General features: G+C 45.6%; 1 pseudogene; it reads left to right on the forward strand.

The window, feature by feature from the left end:
- Nucleotides 1-2,169: 2,169 nt before the first annotated feature.
- The window catches only part of LOC138998458 (zinc finger protein 551-like), a 48,621-nt pseudogene continuing 34,678 nt past the window's right edge, over nt 2,170-16,112 (forward strand).

A 16,112-nucleotide genomic window follows, 5' to 3' on the forward strand; every position in this document is an offset into this window, starting at 1 on the left:
TCTCGGAATCAACAGGGCGGAGCAAGCAGCTATGGCTGATTCTAAGCCCTCCCCTAAGGGGCCGTGCGTCTCAGTGTCCTGGTAATTGCTGCCAGCACCTCTGAGGGAAAGCCGCCCTCAAGTTCCAAGTTCTGCCTGCTGCCAGACCGTCCAACTTCTCCCCGTATGAGCCCTGGGACCCCAGAGATTTCCCGGAACCGGAGTTCAGAGCAGTTGGGAGCTTGTGACTCCCTCACGATTCAAAAAGACAGCCGCGTCCTCAGGTGCCAGCCCTTTTCCCCCACACGCCGGAGCCTCCGTACCTCTGCACTTTACTTTCGTAGCTCCTCTGAGTCTGTGTGCTCTTCTCTTTCCTTCTAGTTGTAAAATTTCCACTCAGCCAGCCTTCCTGTGGTTCTGGATGATGACCGTTCTGTCTTTTAGTTGTATTTTTGAAGTTGTTGTCGGAGGCAGCAATTTCCGGATGTTTACCTATGCCGCCATCTTGGTTTTCCATCTTTTTTTTTTTTAATTGAAGACCAAATAGCAATTTAAACAAGATGAGACTTCAGCTGTTGCATATTTACTGGTTAAACACACACCAGGATTTTAAAAAATATATTTTATTGATTCCAGATAGGAAGGGAGAAAGCTAGAGAGATAGAAACATCAATAATGAGAGAGAATCATTGATTGGCTGCCTCCTGCACATCCCCTACTGGGGGTGGGGTAGGTTTGAGCCTGCAACCCAGGCATGTGCCCTTGACCAAAATCGAACCTGGGACCCTCTATTCACTGAGGCCAACACTCTATTCACTGAGCCAAGCTAGCTAGGGCACACCAAGATTTTGATTGAGCATAGCCTGGGGTGTTGTTCTCAGTCTGGTTGATTTACTTAGGGGAATGAGTGGTCATTTGTGAGACTCACTGGGCATGGGCTAGAGGGCCTTAGATGATGGGACTTGAGTGCTGAAGGCTGTGACTGGAGAAGGGAGATCAGGTGCAGCACCAGTGGAGGTGGAGTCTGGATATATGAGACCTGATGTGGTTCTCAATAGATTAGGTTGAAGGAAAACAAAATCAGGGAAGGAAGCCTTCATAGCCCGACTCAAGGCTGCCTCAATGGATGTGGACTCTCAAAGTGGGTATAGACCTTAATCCTGTTTGGATTTGCCAAGCAGTCACTACACTACACATGCCAAGTAATGAGTAGGAAGTCAAGGATATGACTATGGGGGCTGAGGGTGTGGGAGTGCAGGTGTGAGAGAGGTGTGCAAGAAAGAGTGTGCCCTTGAGAGGGCCTGTACATTCATGCATGCAGGGCCTTAACATTGACATAAGAGGGAATAAAGTTTGAGTCCATTTCTGGATAAAAGGATATTATGAATTTTAGATAAATTCCTGAAAAGAGGGTGTGTTCTGGTGGTATATTCCTCATCCAGATTTTAGGGGAAATTTATGTGCACACCTGCCTTTTGTTGTTGATGGTTGTTACAGTGTTCAATAGGAATGAGATAGCATACATCAGTGTCATCTGGGCTTGAAAATATCCACTAGCTTGGAGAAGGGTGAGAGAGAAATACATTACAGAGGTGGTGAATTCGACATTTGGAAAATAAGGTAATTAGGAAATAAACTGTGCTCATCATGGCCAATTTGTGTTACGTTTCACATTGTGCCTCCGGGAATGAAGCTGTGTGAGAGGTGTGGTTCAAAGACTTATGTGCAGCAGGTAGTGCAAAGTGATGGCCTCAGCACCCTGGGATTGGGTTCAAAAGGTTGAAGTCTTATGCCATAATTTTCTGGGTTTGAAATTAGAATGGGAAGGGTGTCCACAAGACTATTGCCTAACAGGAGCAGTGTCAAATCACTCACAGTCTCCTGATGGACAACATCTCTCCCCACCCTATGTTCATGACACCCACTGTGTTGACAAGGGACAGTGTGGTCTACATGTGAGTCCCAGAGCACATGTATCATCTATATGGACATCTGCCCTTATTGTTGTGGGAAAACACAGTATCAGTAGGAATACAAGGAGAGAGTGACTTTGATGGGACCAATGCCTGGTATCTTTTCTGATGTCTGGAGTTGAGGGAGCAGATATATGTGAATGTGGGGAACATGATGAACATAAAATCCTTGGAGTTCAGCTGATCATGGACTGTAATGTCCCCATTATGACAGGATATGAACTTTGAGGACGTGGCCATTGCCTTCTCTCAGGAGGAGGGGGGCTCCTTGATGAGGCTCAGAGACTTCTGTACTGAGATGTGATGCTGGAAGTGTTTGCACTGGTATCAACTGTAAGTAAGCTTTTCACATTTCTCCTAGTGTCCTGAAGTGATGTCCTCTCTTCCTTTGTTTTCCAAATGTAGCTTTCTCTCTCCCACAGCCAGACCATGGACTAGTTTTCCCAACTGTCCTGTAAATGTGCTGTGGCTTCCAGTGCTGACTTGTGGTGTGTGTAGATCCCTGAGCAAAGGACTCCATGAATAACCCTCAAACCCATTGCCTCAAATAGTGCAGGAAGTGTCCGGGAATCCAGATTGTTGCAGAAAACTTAATGGGTCCCACCTTGAACGTCCTTTTTCTGTGAGGGGGACTATGTTCACATGCATGGCTTCCACTTCTGACCCCTTCCTCAGCTAAAGGCTGTTTGTGACTATGCCAGGTTATGGTCTTTACCTATATGAACCACGTTCGGTTCTTGTAAGACATTCCTTCCATTGTTTGTAATACTCTGTTACCTGGATACTATTACATGCTGTGTTGATCAGAGCCGGTGCTGGCTGCTCACCTCTGTTGTCTTTCAGTAAAAGTCAGAATATTTGTTTTATGTGCTTGTACAGTAGAAGGTGCAAAGAGAACCCTAGTTGTTTTTTTTCCACAGGGTGAACTTGCAGGATGATCTAAGACAGTGGTTCTCAACCTTCTGGCCCTTTAAATACAGTTCCTCATGTTGTGACACAACTATAAAATTATTTTCGTTGCTACTTCATAAGTGTAATGTTGCTACTGTTATGAATCATAATATAAATATCTGATATGCAGGATGCTCTTAGGTGACCCCTGGGAAAGGGTCATTCGACCCACAGGTTGAGAACCAAAGCTCTAAGAGGTAGTCGAGCCAGGTTGAGGTGCACCTGGGAGAGCTCTGTCCTAAGGGCTTTGTTTAGAGAATACCGGGAACCTGCTCATGTCCGACAGAGTTTAGGTTCAAGTGCCACTGGCAACAGCTCATTTCTACCTTTTCATTCCCATGCTTGACACTTTGCTGACTTCTCTTTTCATCTGTGACTTCCTGGATTTTAGCAACCTTTACCTCTGTGGCCTTTTTGCATCCCCTGTGTACTTGTAAGGCTCTAACTGCAGTATTCTCTAATATTAACGTGCACATGTGTTATGAGATGCACACACATGCTTACGTAGTCCTCAACACAACTTCCTCATTTCTTGTATTTTACTTGGAATAAGATGTAAGCAACCATCTGCACAGCTTGCCCGTGTCACCAGCAAACGAGCCCAGCTGAACACTGTTAGCAGAAGAATGAGCAGACGATCCACCTGCTATTCCATGTGGTGCTTGCCGTGTTTGTTTATATTTTGCACCACAGTCAACATTCATTTTGGTACTATTTTTCTGTTTTCAGGTTGTTGGCATAAAACAGATGATGTGGAGGCCTGTTCAGAGCAGAATGTATCCATAGGAGGAGAGTCACAGGTCAGGGCTTCTAAGACAGCCTCAGCAACCCAGAAGAGCCATCTGTGTGGGAGGTGTTTCTCTGTGTTAAAAGATATTCTGACCTGCCTGAGTCACAAGCAGCAGACTTTGAGCACAAAGCCTTTTTCAGTGATGCATATGTGAGAGGCTTGTGTTTCAGTGCAAACCCTCACCAGCAACAGAGGGAAGTCAGTGGCGAGAAGCCCTGGAAAGGAGCTGTGGACAGGGCTTCATTTGTGACCAGGTTCAGCTTCTACTTGCCAGGGCTGCCTTCAACCAGTAGAGAGGTTGGGGAAGACTTCCCAGCCATCTCAGAGCTTCTCCTGAACCAGGCCACTCTCTACACTGAGGAGCCACACAGTGGCAGTGAGATTTCACAGGAATTACTCAATAGAAACAGGCATCACCAATGGAATAAATGTGAAAACGCTGCCAGCCACAACCAGAACATTGTTGGTGCAGAGGGCCATTGGGGCTGGAATTTGAGTGACGGGTAAGTGGAGAGATGTTGGCTGTGACTGGTGAAGGGACATCAAGTGCAGCACCAGGGGAGGTGGCCTGTGGGAATCTGAGATCTGATTTTGTTTCTCAGTAATTGAGGTTGAAGGAAAATAGAGTCATGAAGAGAGGACTTTGTAGAAGGTCTCAAGGCTACCTCTATGAGTGTGAACTCTCAGCATCTGGGCAGGACTTGATCCTGTTTGAATTTGGCAAGCATTCTCTGGATCACACTTGCTGAGTAATGAGTAAGAGGCCAAGGAGATGCCTATGGGGTTGGAGCTGTAGGAGGGCAGGTGTGAACAATGTGTGGTAGAAAGAGTCTTGTGCCCTTGGTGAGGGAGTGTGAATTGTGATGTCATGGCCACAGGGCCCTGACATTGACCTTAGAATGAATGAAGGGTGAGCCCATGTCTTCTGGTGTTTGGGTGATATAATAGGGGTAATTTCAGGGTAATTGCCTGAAAAGAGGGGTGTTGTGTTGCTACATGCCAAGTCCAGAGCTTAGGTGACATTTACCTACCCAGCTGCCTTTTGTTGTTGAGGGCTGACACACTGATCCATAGGAATGAGAAGCATACCAATACAGCCATGTTACCTGGGCTTGAAACTCTCCACTGGTGTGGGTAAAGCAGAAGGGTGAGAGAGAAATAGGTTATGGAGATGGTGAATAATTTTGGAAATGAAGGTGATTAGGAAACCACTCATGCTCATCAAGGCAAATCTGTGTTACTTTCGAATTTGTATGCCTGGGAAGGAAGCTGTGTGAGAGAAGTGTTTTCAAAGAATGCTGTGCAGCAGGTAGTGAGAACTGATGGCCTCAGCACCCTGAAATGAGGGTGTAAGGGGGAAGTGTGATGCCATGCATTTGGTTGGTGTCTTTGAGGAACAATCTGGGGGATTACAAGGAGATTGCCTGACAAGAGCAGCATCAAATCACTCACATCTCTCCCTGTCCTATGTTCTTGACACCCACTTTATTGACAAGGGGCAGTGTGGCCTACATGTGAGGCCCAGAGCTCAGGTATCTTCTCTCTGCTCAACTGCCTTTCTTGCTGTGGGAAGACACAGCATCAGTAAGAATATAAGGAGAGAGTGACTAGCATGGGACTCAGGCCTGCTGTCTCCTCTGATGTGTGGAGTTGAGGGAGCAAATAGTTGTGTGTGAGGGGGGAGCATGATGACTATAAAAGCCTAGGAGAGAAACTGATCATGGACTGAACTGTTCCCATCATGGCAGGATATGGACTTTGAGGACATGGCCATGACCTTCTCTGAGGAGCAGTGGGGGCTCCTTGATGAGGCTCAGAGACTTCAGTGCTGAGATGTGATGCTGGAAGTGTTTGCACTTGTCTCATTTGTAGGTAAGACCTTCAAATCACTCTTGGTGTGCTGAGGTGATGTCCTCTCTTCCTTTATTCTCCAAATGTAGCTTTCTCTCTCTCATAGCCAGACAATGGCTCTGATTTTCCCCCACTGTCATGTAAAATGGACATGACTGCCAGGGGTGAGCTCTGGGGAGACCCCTGAACAAAGGTCTCTAGGAACATCGCTAACACCCACTGCCTTTTACTTGGAATAGGACCTAATCTACCTCCTGCACTGCTTGCCCCTGTCACCATCAAACAAGCCCTGCTGAGCGCTGTTAGCAGAAGACTGAGCTGGAGATCTGGCTTCTCTTCCATGAGGTGCTTGCCATGTGTTGTGTCATATTTCTGGTGAGGCCTTTCATGTTTTGTGTTGTTCAGTGGATGAGACCTTCACAGAAGCCTCTTATTAATCCTCCCAGCACCTCTCTTATTTTCAGACGGTTGCCGGAACCCATATATTATGTGCAAAACACTAGCAATCGGATTTCCCGTTACCACAGTCATCACTCAGTTCCTCAGCATTTCTGTCTTTGCAGATTGTTTACGTGAAACAGATGAGGAGGCCTGTTCTGAGCAGAGTTTATCTGTACAAGGAGAGTCACAGCTCAGGGCTTCTAAGACAGAGCCAGCAACCCAGAGGACCCATCTTTGTAAGCAGTGTTTCTCAGTGTTCAAAGCTATTCTGTACCTGACTGAGTCACAAGCAGCAGACTTTGAGCAGAAAGCATTCTTCAGTGACGCATGTGTGAGAGACTTCTGTTTCAGTGAAAACCCTCACCGGCAGCAGAGGGAAGCCAGTGGAGAGAAGCCCTGGAGAGAAGCTGTGGACAGGGCCTTATTTGTGACCATGTGCAGCTTCCAATCTTGGGTGCCTTCAACCAATAGAAAGGTTGGGAAAGTCTCCCCAGGCATCTCAGGGCTTCTCCAGCACCAGGTAACTCTCAACACTGGGGAGCCATACAGTGCAAGTGAGATTTCACTGGAATTTGTGGAAAAAGTCATCACAATTGGGGTGGACATGAAAACGCTGCCAGCAACAGCAGAAAGTCATTCGACCTCAGAGTGTCTGATCTGAAGAAGTGAATGAGGGTAACACATTTGGGAAAGTTTCTACACATATATTTAACCTCAATCGGCAAAAGAGAGTTCACACTAGAAAAAAGCTCTATGCGTGTACTGATTGTGGGAAGTTCTTTAGAGAAAGCTCTTTCCTCATTCAACACAGGAGAGTTCACACTGGAGAAAAGCCCTATGAGTGCACTGATTGTGGGAAGCTCTTCAGGCAATGCTCTACCCTAACTCAACACAAGAGAGTTCACACTGGTGAAAACCCCCATGTGTGTGGTGATTGTGGGAAGTCATTCAGGGAAAAGTGTGGCCTCAAGAGTCACCAGAGAACTCACACTGGTGAAAAGCCCTATGTGTGTGGTGATTGTGGGAGGTCATTCAATCAAAAGCGTAGCCTCAACAGTCACCAGAGAGTGCACACTGGTGCAAAGCTTTATGAGTGTAGTGAATGTGGGAAATCATGTGGGTCCAGTCACCATCTCCTTAACCATAAGAGAACTCACACTGGAGAAAAGCCATATCAGTGTAGTGATTGTGGGAAGTTGTTCAGTCAAAATTGTAACCTCAAGAGTCACCAGAGAACTCAAACTGGGAAAGGGGCGGTGGGCCGCAATGCCACTGTGTGAGGACATGGTGATGTGGCTGAGCCTGGAGGGTTCAGCAAACCCAGGCATGTTTTGTGTCTAAAGGCGACAGCAAGAGGCAAGGTTGTGCGTGAGGAGTTTTACTTTCATTCTCAGGAAGCCGGGGTCATTGTTTGCCATGATCAGTAGATGGACATTGTGAGGGCAGGGTTCTGATGTTTTCCCAAAACTGTCCAGAGGAAGAACAGACTAGAAGGGAGAGGCCAGCAGGAGGGGCTGGAAGGAGGACCCTGTAGGTGATGAGGTCACTGGCAGGTGTGCACTGGACTGAGCCCTGAAGGATGCGGGCATCACCCGGCCCTGGGGCAGAGCCAGTGCTCTGAGCAGCCTGAGCCCTTGGGTCCTGGTGGTGGGTGCCAGGCCAGGCCTTCAACAGCCCTTTAGTTCCCACAGGTTCCTGCAGGTGCAGAGCCACTGAGGGGACTGGGCTGTGGGGCTGATGTCAGGGCCTCACACTCTTATGCCCTCTGAGGTCGTGGGGTCCTGGGGCTGTGCAGCCCCTCTTCCTGCCCTGGGACCTAGGACCTTGAAGACACACTCAGCCCTCAATCCTGAGTCCTATGGGTGTGTACACTGAGGCTGCCAGCTCCCCTTTTGCAGGTGCCAGGACCAGGAGCAGTTGGGCAGCCAACAGGGACGGAAGGAGGAAGACCGGGGGCGCAGGTGCCCTGCATTGGGGAGCCAGGTGCTGCCACCCCACAAGACACAGCAGCCTCCCAGTCCTAAGGGCAGGGCATATAGAGGGCAAGCAGGAGGGACCTGCGGCCCTGGAGGCACCCCGCCTCCCCAGGAGCAGCGCCTGAGCTGCAGGAGGAAGAAGGACAAGCCCTGGGAGAAGGCCCCGGACTTGGCGTCCTCGGGCTATGGGGAGCCTCAGCCACTTGGGGCCCAGGCTGCCCTGCAGACCCAGGAAAGGGCCGTGTCCCCAGGCCCCGCCTTGGCGGCAGCCAGGAGAACACCCGGCTCCGACCCCGTGGCGGGTCTGGACACCTGCTGGCCCTTCCGTCCCATAAAAATATCTTTGCGTTGATTTGAGAGAGAAGAAGGGGGAGGAGAGATGAAACCACCGGTGATGGGAGCGGATTCCTGGTTGGCGGCCGCTGCCCGCTGGACACTGTGCATGTGCTTGTGCACAGGCCTGACCAGCGATGGAACCTGCTCTCCCGGTTCATTGGTCAGCGTGTGAAGGAAAACCCCTATTCTGTAAAACTACTGTCTGGGATTCTCTGCTATTCTTTGGACAGCCTCTTATTCTGAAAAAGTAACTTTGCTTTCTAGCGTGCTTGAATAGTGGGGGAGATAAACTTAGCTGTCTGACCTTGTAGGCCAGAGACTAGATACACCCAATGCCATGCCAGGTGCATTTTTTAATTGGATAGAACTGTATAGTTTTCAAGACCGCCGCCAGCAAGCACACAAAGGACTGGCTCTTCTATAAAAAGGGAAGTTCTGCTTATAGCTTTGCTTAGATTTGGATTTATTTCCCTGAGCCCGCTGCGGTGAATAAACTGTAACTCCAATCTCTCAGAGCGCTGTCTGGTTCTGGTCTGGTTTTTCTGTAACAAGCGCCAACCACTGAGCAGCGCCTGCTGAGCTCTATTGTATATTTTTAATAAAATGTGTATTTTTTATATTCAATGGTGTTGAGATGTGTCCCATTCCCTGTGCATATGTTCTTTGGGGGCCTCTCCCAGTCCCCCCTTTCCCCTGGGGGGGGGGGGAGGGGGTCGGCCTGTCAGCCTGTCCCCGTGAACCCGGCCTCTGGTCCCATCTCCTCCCCCAGCGCCACTGGCAGCGCCAAGTCACCTTCACCAAGGTCAAGGCCAGGGCTGTGGGAGAAAACTACATCACCCAGAAAGCACTGCGCCCGCTTCCACAGAGGTAGGCGAGTTTAGGTATCTGCACTTTCAGACCGTCTTGTGGGAGAACGTTGCAGCTTCCCGAACGGACCTGCAGGGAGTAGAAGGAGGCGTGGGAGGCAGCGCCCTGCTGCGCAGGGTGGGCCTGAGGCTGGTTGAGCCCCAACACCAACACCCGGGACTGGGGTCCCCGAGGCTCCCCGACTCCTCTCCGCCGACAAAGCCCACTCAGCGTCACCCCATTGGACCCTCCAGCCTCGGTGCGGGCACCGCTCAGTCCTGCAGTCCAGGGAGCAGCGTCCAGCGCAGTGAGTCCTCGCGGGGGACTCGGGTTGCGAGGGGGAGGGAGGGCAACGGGCTGCGGTGCCACAGGGGACTGAGCCGGGAGGTGGGGCACCCAGGCCTGGTTTGTGTCTAAAGGCGACAGAGAGGACGAGAGGCGGTTCCCGGGAGGAGTTGCACTTTCCTGCGCAGGGCGATGGGGCTGTGGGTGGTTGTGAACAGCAGAGGGACCTTGAGCCCCGAGGGAGGCGGGCATCACCCGGCCCGGGGCGGCGCCAGGGCCCTGAGCAGCCTGAGCCCCTGGGTCCTGGGGTGGGTGCCAGGCCCTCAGCAGCCCTTTAGTTCCCACAGGTTCCTGCTGGTGCAGAGCCGGTGAGGACACTGGGCTGTGGGGCTATGTCAGGGCCTCACACTCTGGTGGCCTTTGAGGTCGTGGGGTCCTGGGGCTGTCGGCCCCTCTTCCTGCCCTGGGCCCTGGGGACACTCAGCCCAGAGTCCTAAGGCCATGGCTGGGGCTTTATGACGTGGACCCTGGTTTTGGCAATGAGTGGAATGGGATGTGGGAGGTCCTCCCAGGCACAGGGACCAGATTGTGCAGAGGCCCAGAGTGAAGACTGAGCTGGTTCAGGTACGGGCAGGTATCCTTTTAAAAATATATAGTTTTGCCGAACCGGTTTGGCTCAGTGGTAGAGCGTCGGCCTGCAGACTCAAGGGTCCCAGGTTCGATTCAGGTCAAGGGCATGTACCTTGGTTGCGGGCACATCCCCACTGGGGGGCGTACAGGAGACAGCTGATCGGTGTTTCTCTCTCATTGATGTTTCTAACTCTCTATCCCTCTCCCTTCTTCTCTGTAAAATTCAATAAAATATATTTTAAAATATATATATAGTTTTATTGATTTTAGACATAGACAGGGAGAGGGAGAGAGACAGAGACATCCATGCGCAAGAAACAAGGATGATTGGTTCCAGGCATATGACCTGACCAGGACTGGTGCCTGCAACCTCTCAGTGCAACATGGGTCGATGCTCAAGCAACTGAGACAGTGTCAGCCAGGGCTGTAGATCACTTTAATATAAGGAATCATGGTCCCTGGCTGGTTAGGCTCAGTGGATAGAGCTCAGCCTACCGACTGAAAGATCCCAGGATCGATTCCAGTCAAGGGCACATGCCCGGGTCGTGGACACGATCCCCAGTAGGGGGTGTGCAGGAGTTAGCCAATCAATAATTCTCATTGATGTTTCTATCTCCCTCTCCCTTTCTGAAATCAATACAAATTTATTAAAAATGTATAGGGGATCATGATCAGGATGATAATGATAATAGTAGCCCAGATGGGACAGTGTGGGCCTAAGGACTGGCTTTCCAGCTGGGGTCCCTGTTTGTGGGAGGTGGGTATCACAGCGAAGCATAGGGATAAAAGTGGTCATGTAGAGTGTTGGCAAGATAATGGTTTCCTAGTGGCCAAGGCCTTTAAAAGATGAGTGGACGTGAGATGAATTGGAGGCTGAAGAGTAATTCCAACAAGAGGAAATTAGGACTGGTACATATTCTCTAAACCTTCACCAGGATTTGGCTGTGACCCTTGGTGTGACCTGGGAGGTTGCAGTCAATCTTGTGGGTTAGCTTAGAGCAGTGATGGCGAACCTATGACACGCGTGTCAGAGGTGACACCCAAACTCACTTTTTTGGTTGATTTTGCTTTGTTAAATGGCATTTAAATATATAAAATAAATATCAAAAATATAAGTTATTGTTTTACTATGGTTGCAAAGATAAAAAAATTTCTATATGTGACACGGCACCAGAGTTAAGTTGGGGTTTTTCAAAATGCTGACATGCCGAGCTCAAAAGGTTCGCCATCACTGGCTTAGAGGCTTGAGTGGTCATCTGTGAGACTCACTGGGCTTGGTGCAGTTAAGTGGAGAGATGTTGGCTGCGACTGGTGAAGGGACATCAAGTGCACCAGGGAAGGTGGGCTGTGGATATATAAGATTTGATTGTGGTTCTTCTGTGTGTTTTATTTAAAAATTCTTTATTGCTGAAAGTATTATATATGTCTCCTTTTTCCTATTGACCTCTCCCACCCACTCTCACCCTCCTGCACAGGCCTCACCCCGCTACTGTCTGTGTCCATTGGTGATGCTTATATGCATGTATACAAGTACTTTGGTTGATCTCTTACCCCACTTTCCCCCTTCCCCTGCCTTACATCTGAAATTTGACTGACTGTTCAATGCTTCCATGTCTCTGGATCTATTTTTTTGTTTGTTTGTTTATGTTGTTCGTTATATTCTACAAATGAGTGAGATCATGTAATACTTATCTTTCTCTGATTGGCTTATTTTGTTTAGTTCTATCCATGGTATTGCAAATTGTAAGAGTTCTTTCTTTTTTATAGTAGTGTTCCTTTATGTAGATGTACCACAGTTTTTTAATTCACTCATCTGCTGATGGGCACTTGGGCCATTTCCAAATCTTAGCTATGGTGAATTGTGCTGCTATGAACATAGGGGTGCATATATCCTTTCTGATTGATGTTTCTGATATTTTGGGATATAGTCCTAGAAGTGGGATTACTGGGTCAAGCGCAATTTCCATTTTTAATTCTTTGAGGAAACTTCATAAAGTTTTCCACAGTGGCTGCACAAGTCTGCATTCCCACCAGTATTGTATGAGGGTTTCTTTTTCTCCGCATCCTCTCCAGCACTAGGCATTTGTTGATTTGTTGATGATAGCCATTCTGACAGGCATGAAATGATACCTCATTCTTGGATTTTGTCAAATGCTCTTTTTGCATCAATTGATATGATCATGTGGTTTTTGTATTTCAATTTGTTTATGTGATGTATCACATTTATTGATTTGCAGATATTGTACCAGTCTTGCATCCCTGGAATAAATCTCAGTCGGTCATGGTGTATGATCTTTTTAACATATTGCTTCATGCAGTTTGCTAATATTTTGTTGAGGATTTTAACCTCTATATTCATCAGGGATATTATCTTGTGATTCCCTTCCTTTGTAGTGTCTTTATCTGGTTTGGGGATTAGGATAATGCTGACTTCATATAAAGAGCTTGGAAGTGTTGTTTTCTTTTGAATTTTTTGGAATAGTCTGAGGAGGATCAGTGTTAGTTCTTTGAATGTTTAGAAAACTCCCTGTGAAGCTATCTGGACCAGAGCTCTTGTTTGCTGGAAGTTTTTTTTGTTTTTGTTTGTTTGTTTTTTATTGCTTCAATTTCATTGGTAGTTATTGGCCTATTCAGTTTCTTCCTGACTGAGTTTTGGAAGATTGTATTTTTCTAGGAATATGTCCATTTCGTCTAGGTTGTCCAGTTTGTTGGAATAAAATTGTTTGTAGTATTTTTTACAATCCTTTGTATTTCTGTGTTATTGGTTGTTACTTCACCCCTTTCATTTCTGGTTTTCTTTATTTGGGTTTTCTCTCTTTGTTTCTTGGTGAAACTGGCTAGGGGTTCATCAATCTTGTTTATTTTTGCAAAGATCCAGCTCTTGGACATATTGATCTTTTGTAATGGTTTTTTTTTTTGTATCTATGTCATTTATTTCCTCTCTGATCTTTATTAATTTCCTTCCTTCTACTTACTTTGGGATTTTCTTGTTGCTCTCTTTCTAGTTCTTTAAGTTGTAGGGTTAGATAACTTATTACCCGTTTTTCTTGTTTTTTTTTTTTGAGATAGGGCCACAGTGCTATGAACTTCTCTTCAAGGACTGCTTTCATTGTGTCCCATACATTTTGGATTCTTGTGTTTTCAGAATGTCTTTTTTACTTCTTCCTTGAAATCTTTGGTAATCCACTCACTGTTTAATAGCATGTCTCCATGTGTCTGATTGTTTTTATTACAGTTGATATATAATCGTATGCCATTGTGATATGAGAAGATGCTTGATATGATTACAATCTTCTTGAATTTTTAGAGACTTAGTGTCCCAATATGGGGTCTATCTTTGAAAATTTTCCATGTGCACTTGAGAAGAATGTATATTCCATACTTTTGTTTGAAAAATTCTGAAGATGTCAGTTAATTCCATGTGATCTCATAAGTTGTTTAGAATAGCTGTTTCTTTGGTGATTTTTATTTATTTATTATTTTTATTATTTATTTACTTTTTGTCTAGAAGAATTATCGAGTGATGTCAATGGGGTATTAAAGTCCCCTACTATGATGGTATTGCTGTCAATTTCTCCCTTGGTATCTTACAGAAATTTTTTTAAACATATTTGGGTGTTCCTGTATTGGGTGCATATATGTTTATCAGAGTTATATCCTCTTGTTGGATCAATCCCTTTGGTATTACAAAGTGGCCTCTCTTATGACATATTCTGGCCTTCACTTTGAGGTCAATTTTGTCAGGTATAAGTATCGCTGCCCCAGCTTTTTTTTTTTAAGTTTTTTTTAAAACATATTTTTATTTATTTCAGGTAGTAAAGGAAAGGGAGAGTTAGAAACATCAATGATGAGAGAGAATCATTGATTGGCTACTGCCTCCTACACACCCCCAAATGGGGGTCAATTCTTCAACCCAACCATGTGCCCTTGACCAGAGTCAAACCCGGGACTTTTCAGTCCATACTCTGATGCTATATCCACTGAACAAAACCAGCTAGAGCTGCCCCAGCGGGGTTTTTTTTTTTTTTTTTTTTTTTCAGTTACCTGAAAAATTTTTTTCCATTTCTTCACTTTCAGTCCTTTGTTCTTAGTTCTTTGTTCTAAGCTGAGTCTCTTTTAGGCAGCATATATATGGGTCATGTTTTCTTTTCTTTCTTTTTTTTTAATATATATTTTATTGATTTTTTACAGAGAGGAAGGGAGAGGGATAGAGAGTTAGAAACATCGGTGAGAGAGAAACATCAACCAGCTGCCTCCTGCACACCTTCTACTGGGAATGTGCCCGCAACCAAGGTACATGCCCTTGACTGGAATTGAACCTGGGACCTTTCAGCCCGCAGGCCGATGCTCTATCCACTGAGCCAAACCAGTTTGGCTGGGTCATGTTTTCTTATCCATTCAGCTACCCTTTGTCTTTTGATTTAAGCATTTATATTTAAGGTTATTGACAGGGCTTGTTTGTTGCCATGTTTTTTTATGCCTGTGTTCCTTCTTCCCTTTCTATTCTTTTTATAGCATTCCCTTTAGCAGTTTTTGTATGGCTGGCTTGGTGGCAATAAATTCCCTTAGCCTTCTTTTGTCTGTGAAGCTCCTGATTTCACCTTCTATTTTGAATGATAGCCTTGCAGGATAGAGTATTCTTGGATTTATAAGTTTATTCTCCTGCTTTATAAGTTTTTTCCCCCAGTTACTGCTATGCTTGGGTGTTTTTTCTACCTTGTCTTTTAACTTACTGATTCTGTCCTCAGCTTCTCCTAGTATACTGTTGAAACCTTCATTCTTCATTTCTTCCTGATTCTTATTCATATTGGTGAATTTCTCATCTGGTTGTTTGAGCATCCTTATATCCATTACTCTGAATTCTTTCTCTGACAAATCGCTTGCCTCCACTTCATTTATTTCCTTTTCTTGTGATCTGTCATTTTCTTTTATATAGGGGTTGTTTCTTTGTCTCCCCATTTTTGTTGTTCCTTTGTGACTGTTTCTATGTATTAGATAAAACTGCTATGCCACCCAGAGTTTTTGAATTTGTCTTATGTGGCAGATATTTTATGGGACCAAGTGGTGCAGTCTCTTAGGTCTTCTGGGCTGGGTATTTTAGGGGTACCCACTAATTGAGATATTTGGGTTCTCCTGATGTAGTTGAGTCTTAAATGTTATTGTCCTGTTTATGGATGGAGTTTCCACTGAGGTGTCTGATTATGTGGCTCAATCTCTACCATGTCGTGCCAACCGTTGTGGAGGTGCTGACCAACAGCACAAAATACAACACAACAAGACATTACACAAGAGGAACAGAAAACAATTGTATACAAGACACCTGTGACCACCAGAGGAAAGAGAATTAGGAGAGAGAAAAGAGAGCAAAAATGATAGCAAGAACAGAAAAAAATAAAAATAAAAAACAACAGAAAGAAAGAATATGGGGAGAAAACACAAAACAAACAGATAAACCAAAAAGTGCAAACAGAAAACACCCAGAAAAGGAATTGGATAAATAGGGGAAGGACCACAGTTTAGTATAGAAAAGGTTGAAAGAGAATGAGAGGACAAGAAGAAAAAATGAAAAAATATTTTATTTATTTTTGTTTTTTTATTTTCAGAAAGGAGAATGGAAGAGAGAATAGATGGGCCTGAATTTAGGAAGTGAAACTAATTTAAAATTAGAAGAAAAGAGAAAGAGAGGAGAGGGGGGAAAATTGAGTAGTGAAGAAAGAGAAAAGAGAAGAGGAAATGGAGTATTAGCAGGAAAGAGGAAATCAGATATATGAATAAGCCAACAGAGACTACAATAATAATATACATCAATTAAACCGGTAAAGAATATTCATTTTTAGAAAGGGGTAAAAAGAAAGGAAAGAGAAAAACTAAATCAGGGAAAGAAGAAAAATAAGATGAAAAAAGGAAAAACGAGGAAGGAAAAGGTGAAAAAAATACTAACAATAAAAAAGTAAAGAAAATTTTTAAATAAAAAATAAAGTGAAGTGTTGTTCACTTCAGCCATGTTTTAATGCCCAATGGGGGATGGTTTTGGACCCCTCTTCTGTCTTCTAA

The sequence above is a fragment of the Myotis yumanensis genome, unplaced genomic scaffold, assembly GCF_028538775.1.
Source record: "Myotis yumanensis isolate MYYU_CA2020_CCGP unplaced genomic scaffold, mMyoYum1.0.hap1 SCAF_20, whole genome shotgun sequence".
NCBI classification, from domain to species: Eukaryota; Metazoa; Chordata; class Mammalia; order Chiroptera; family Vespertilionidae; genus Myotis; species Myotis yumanensis.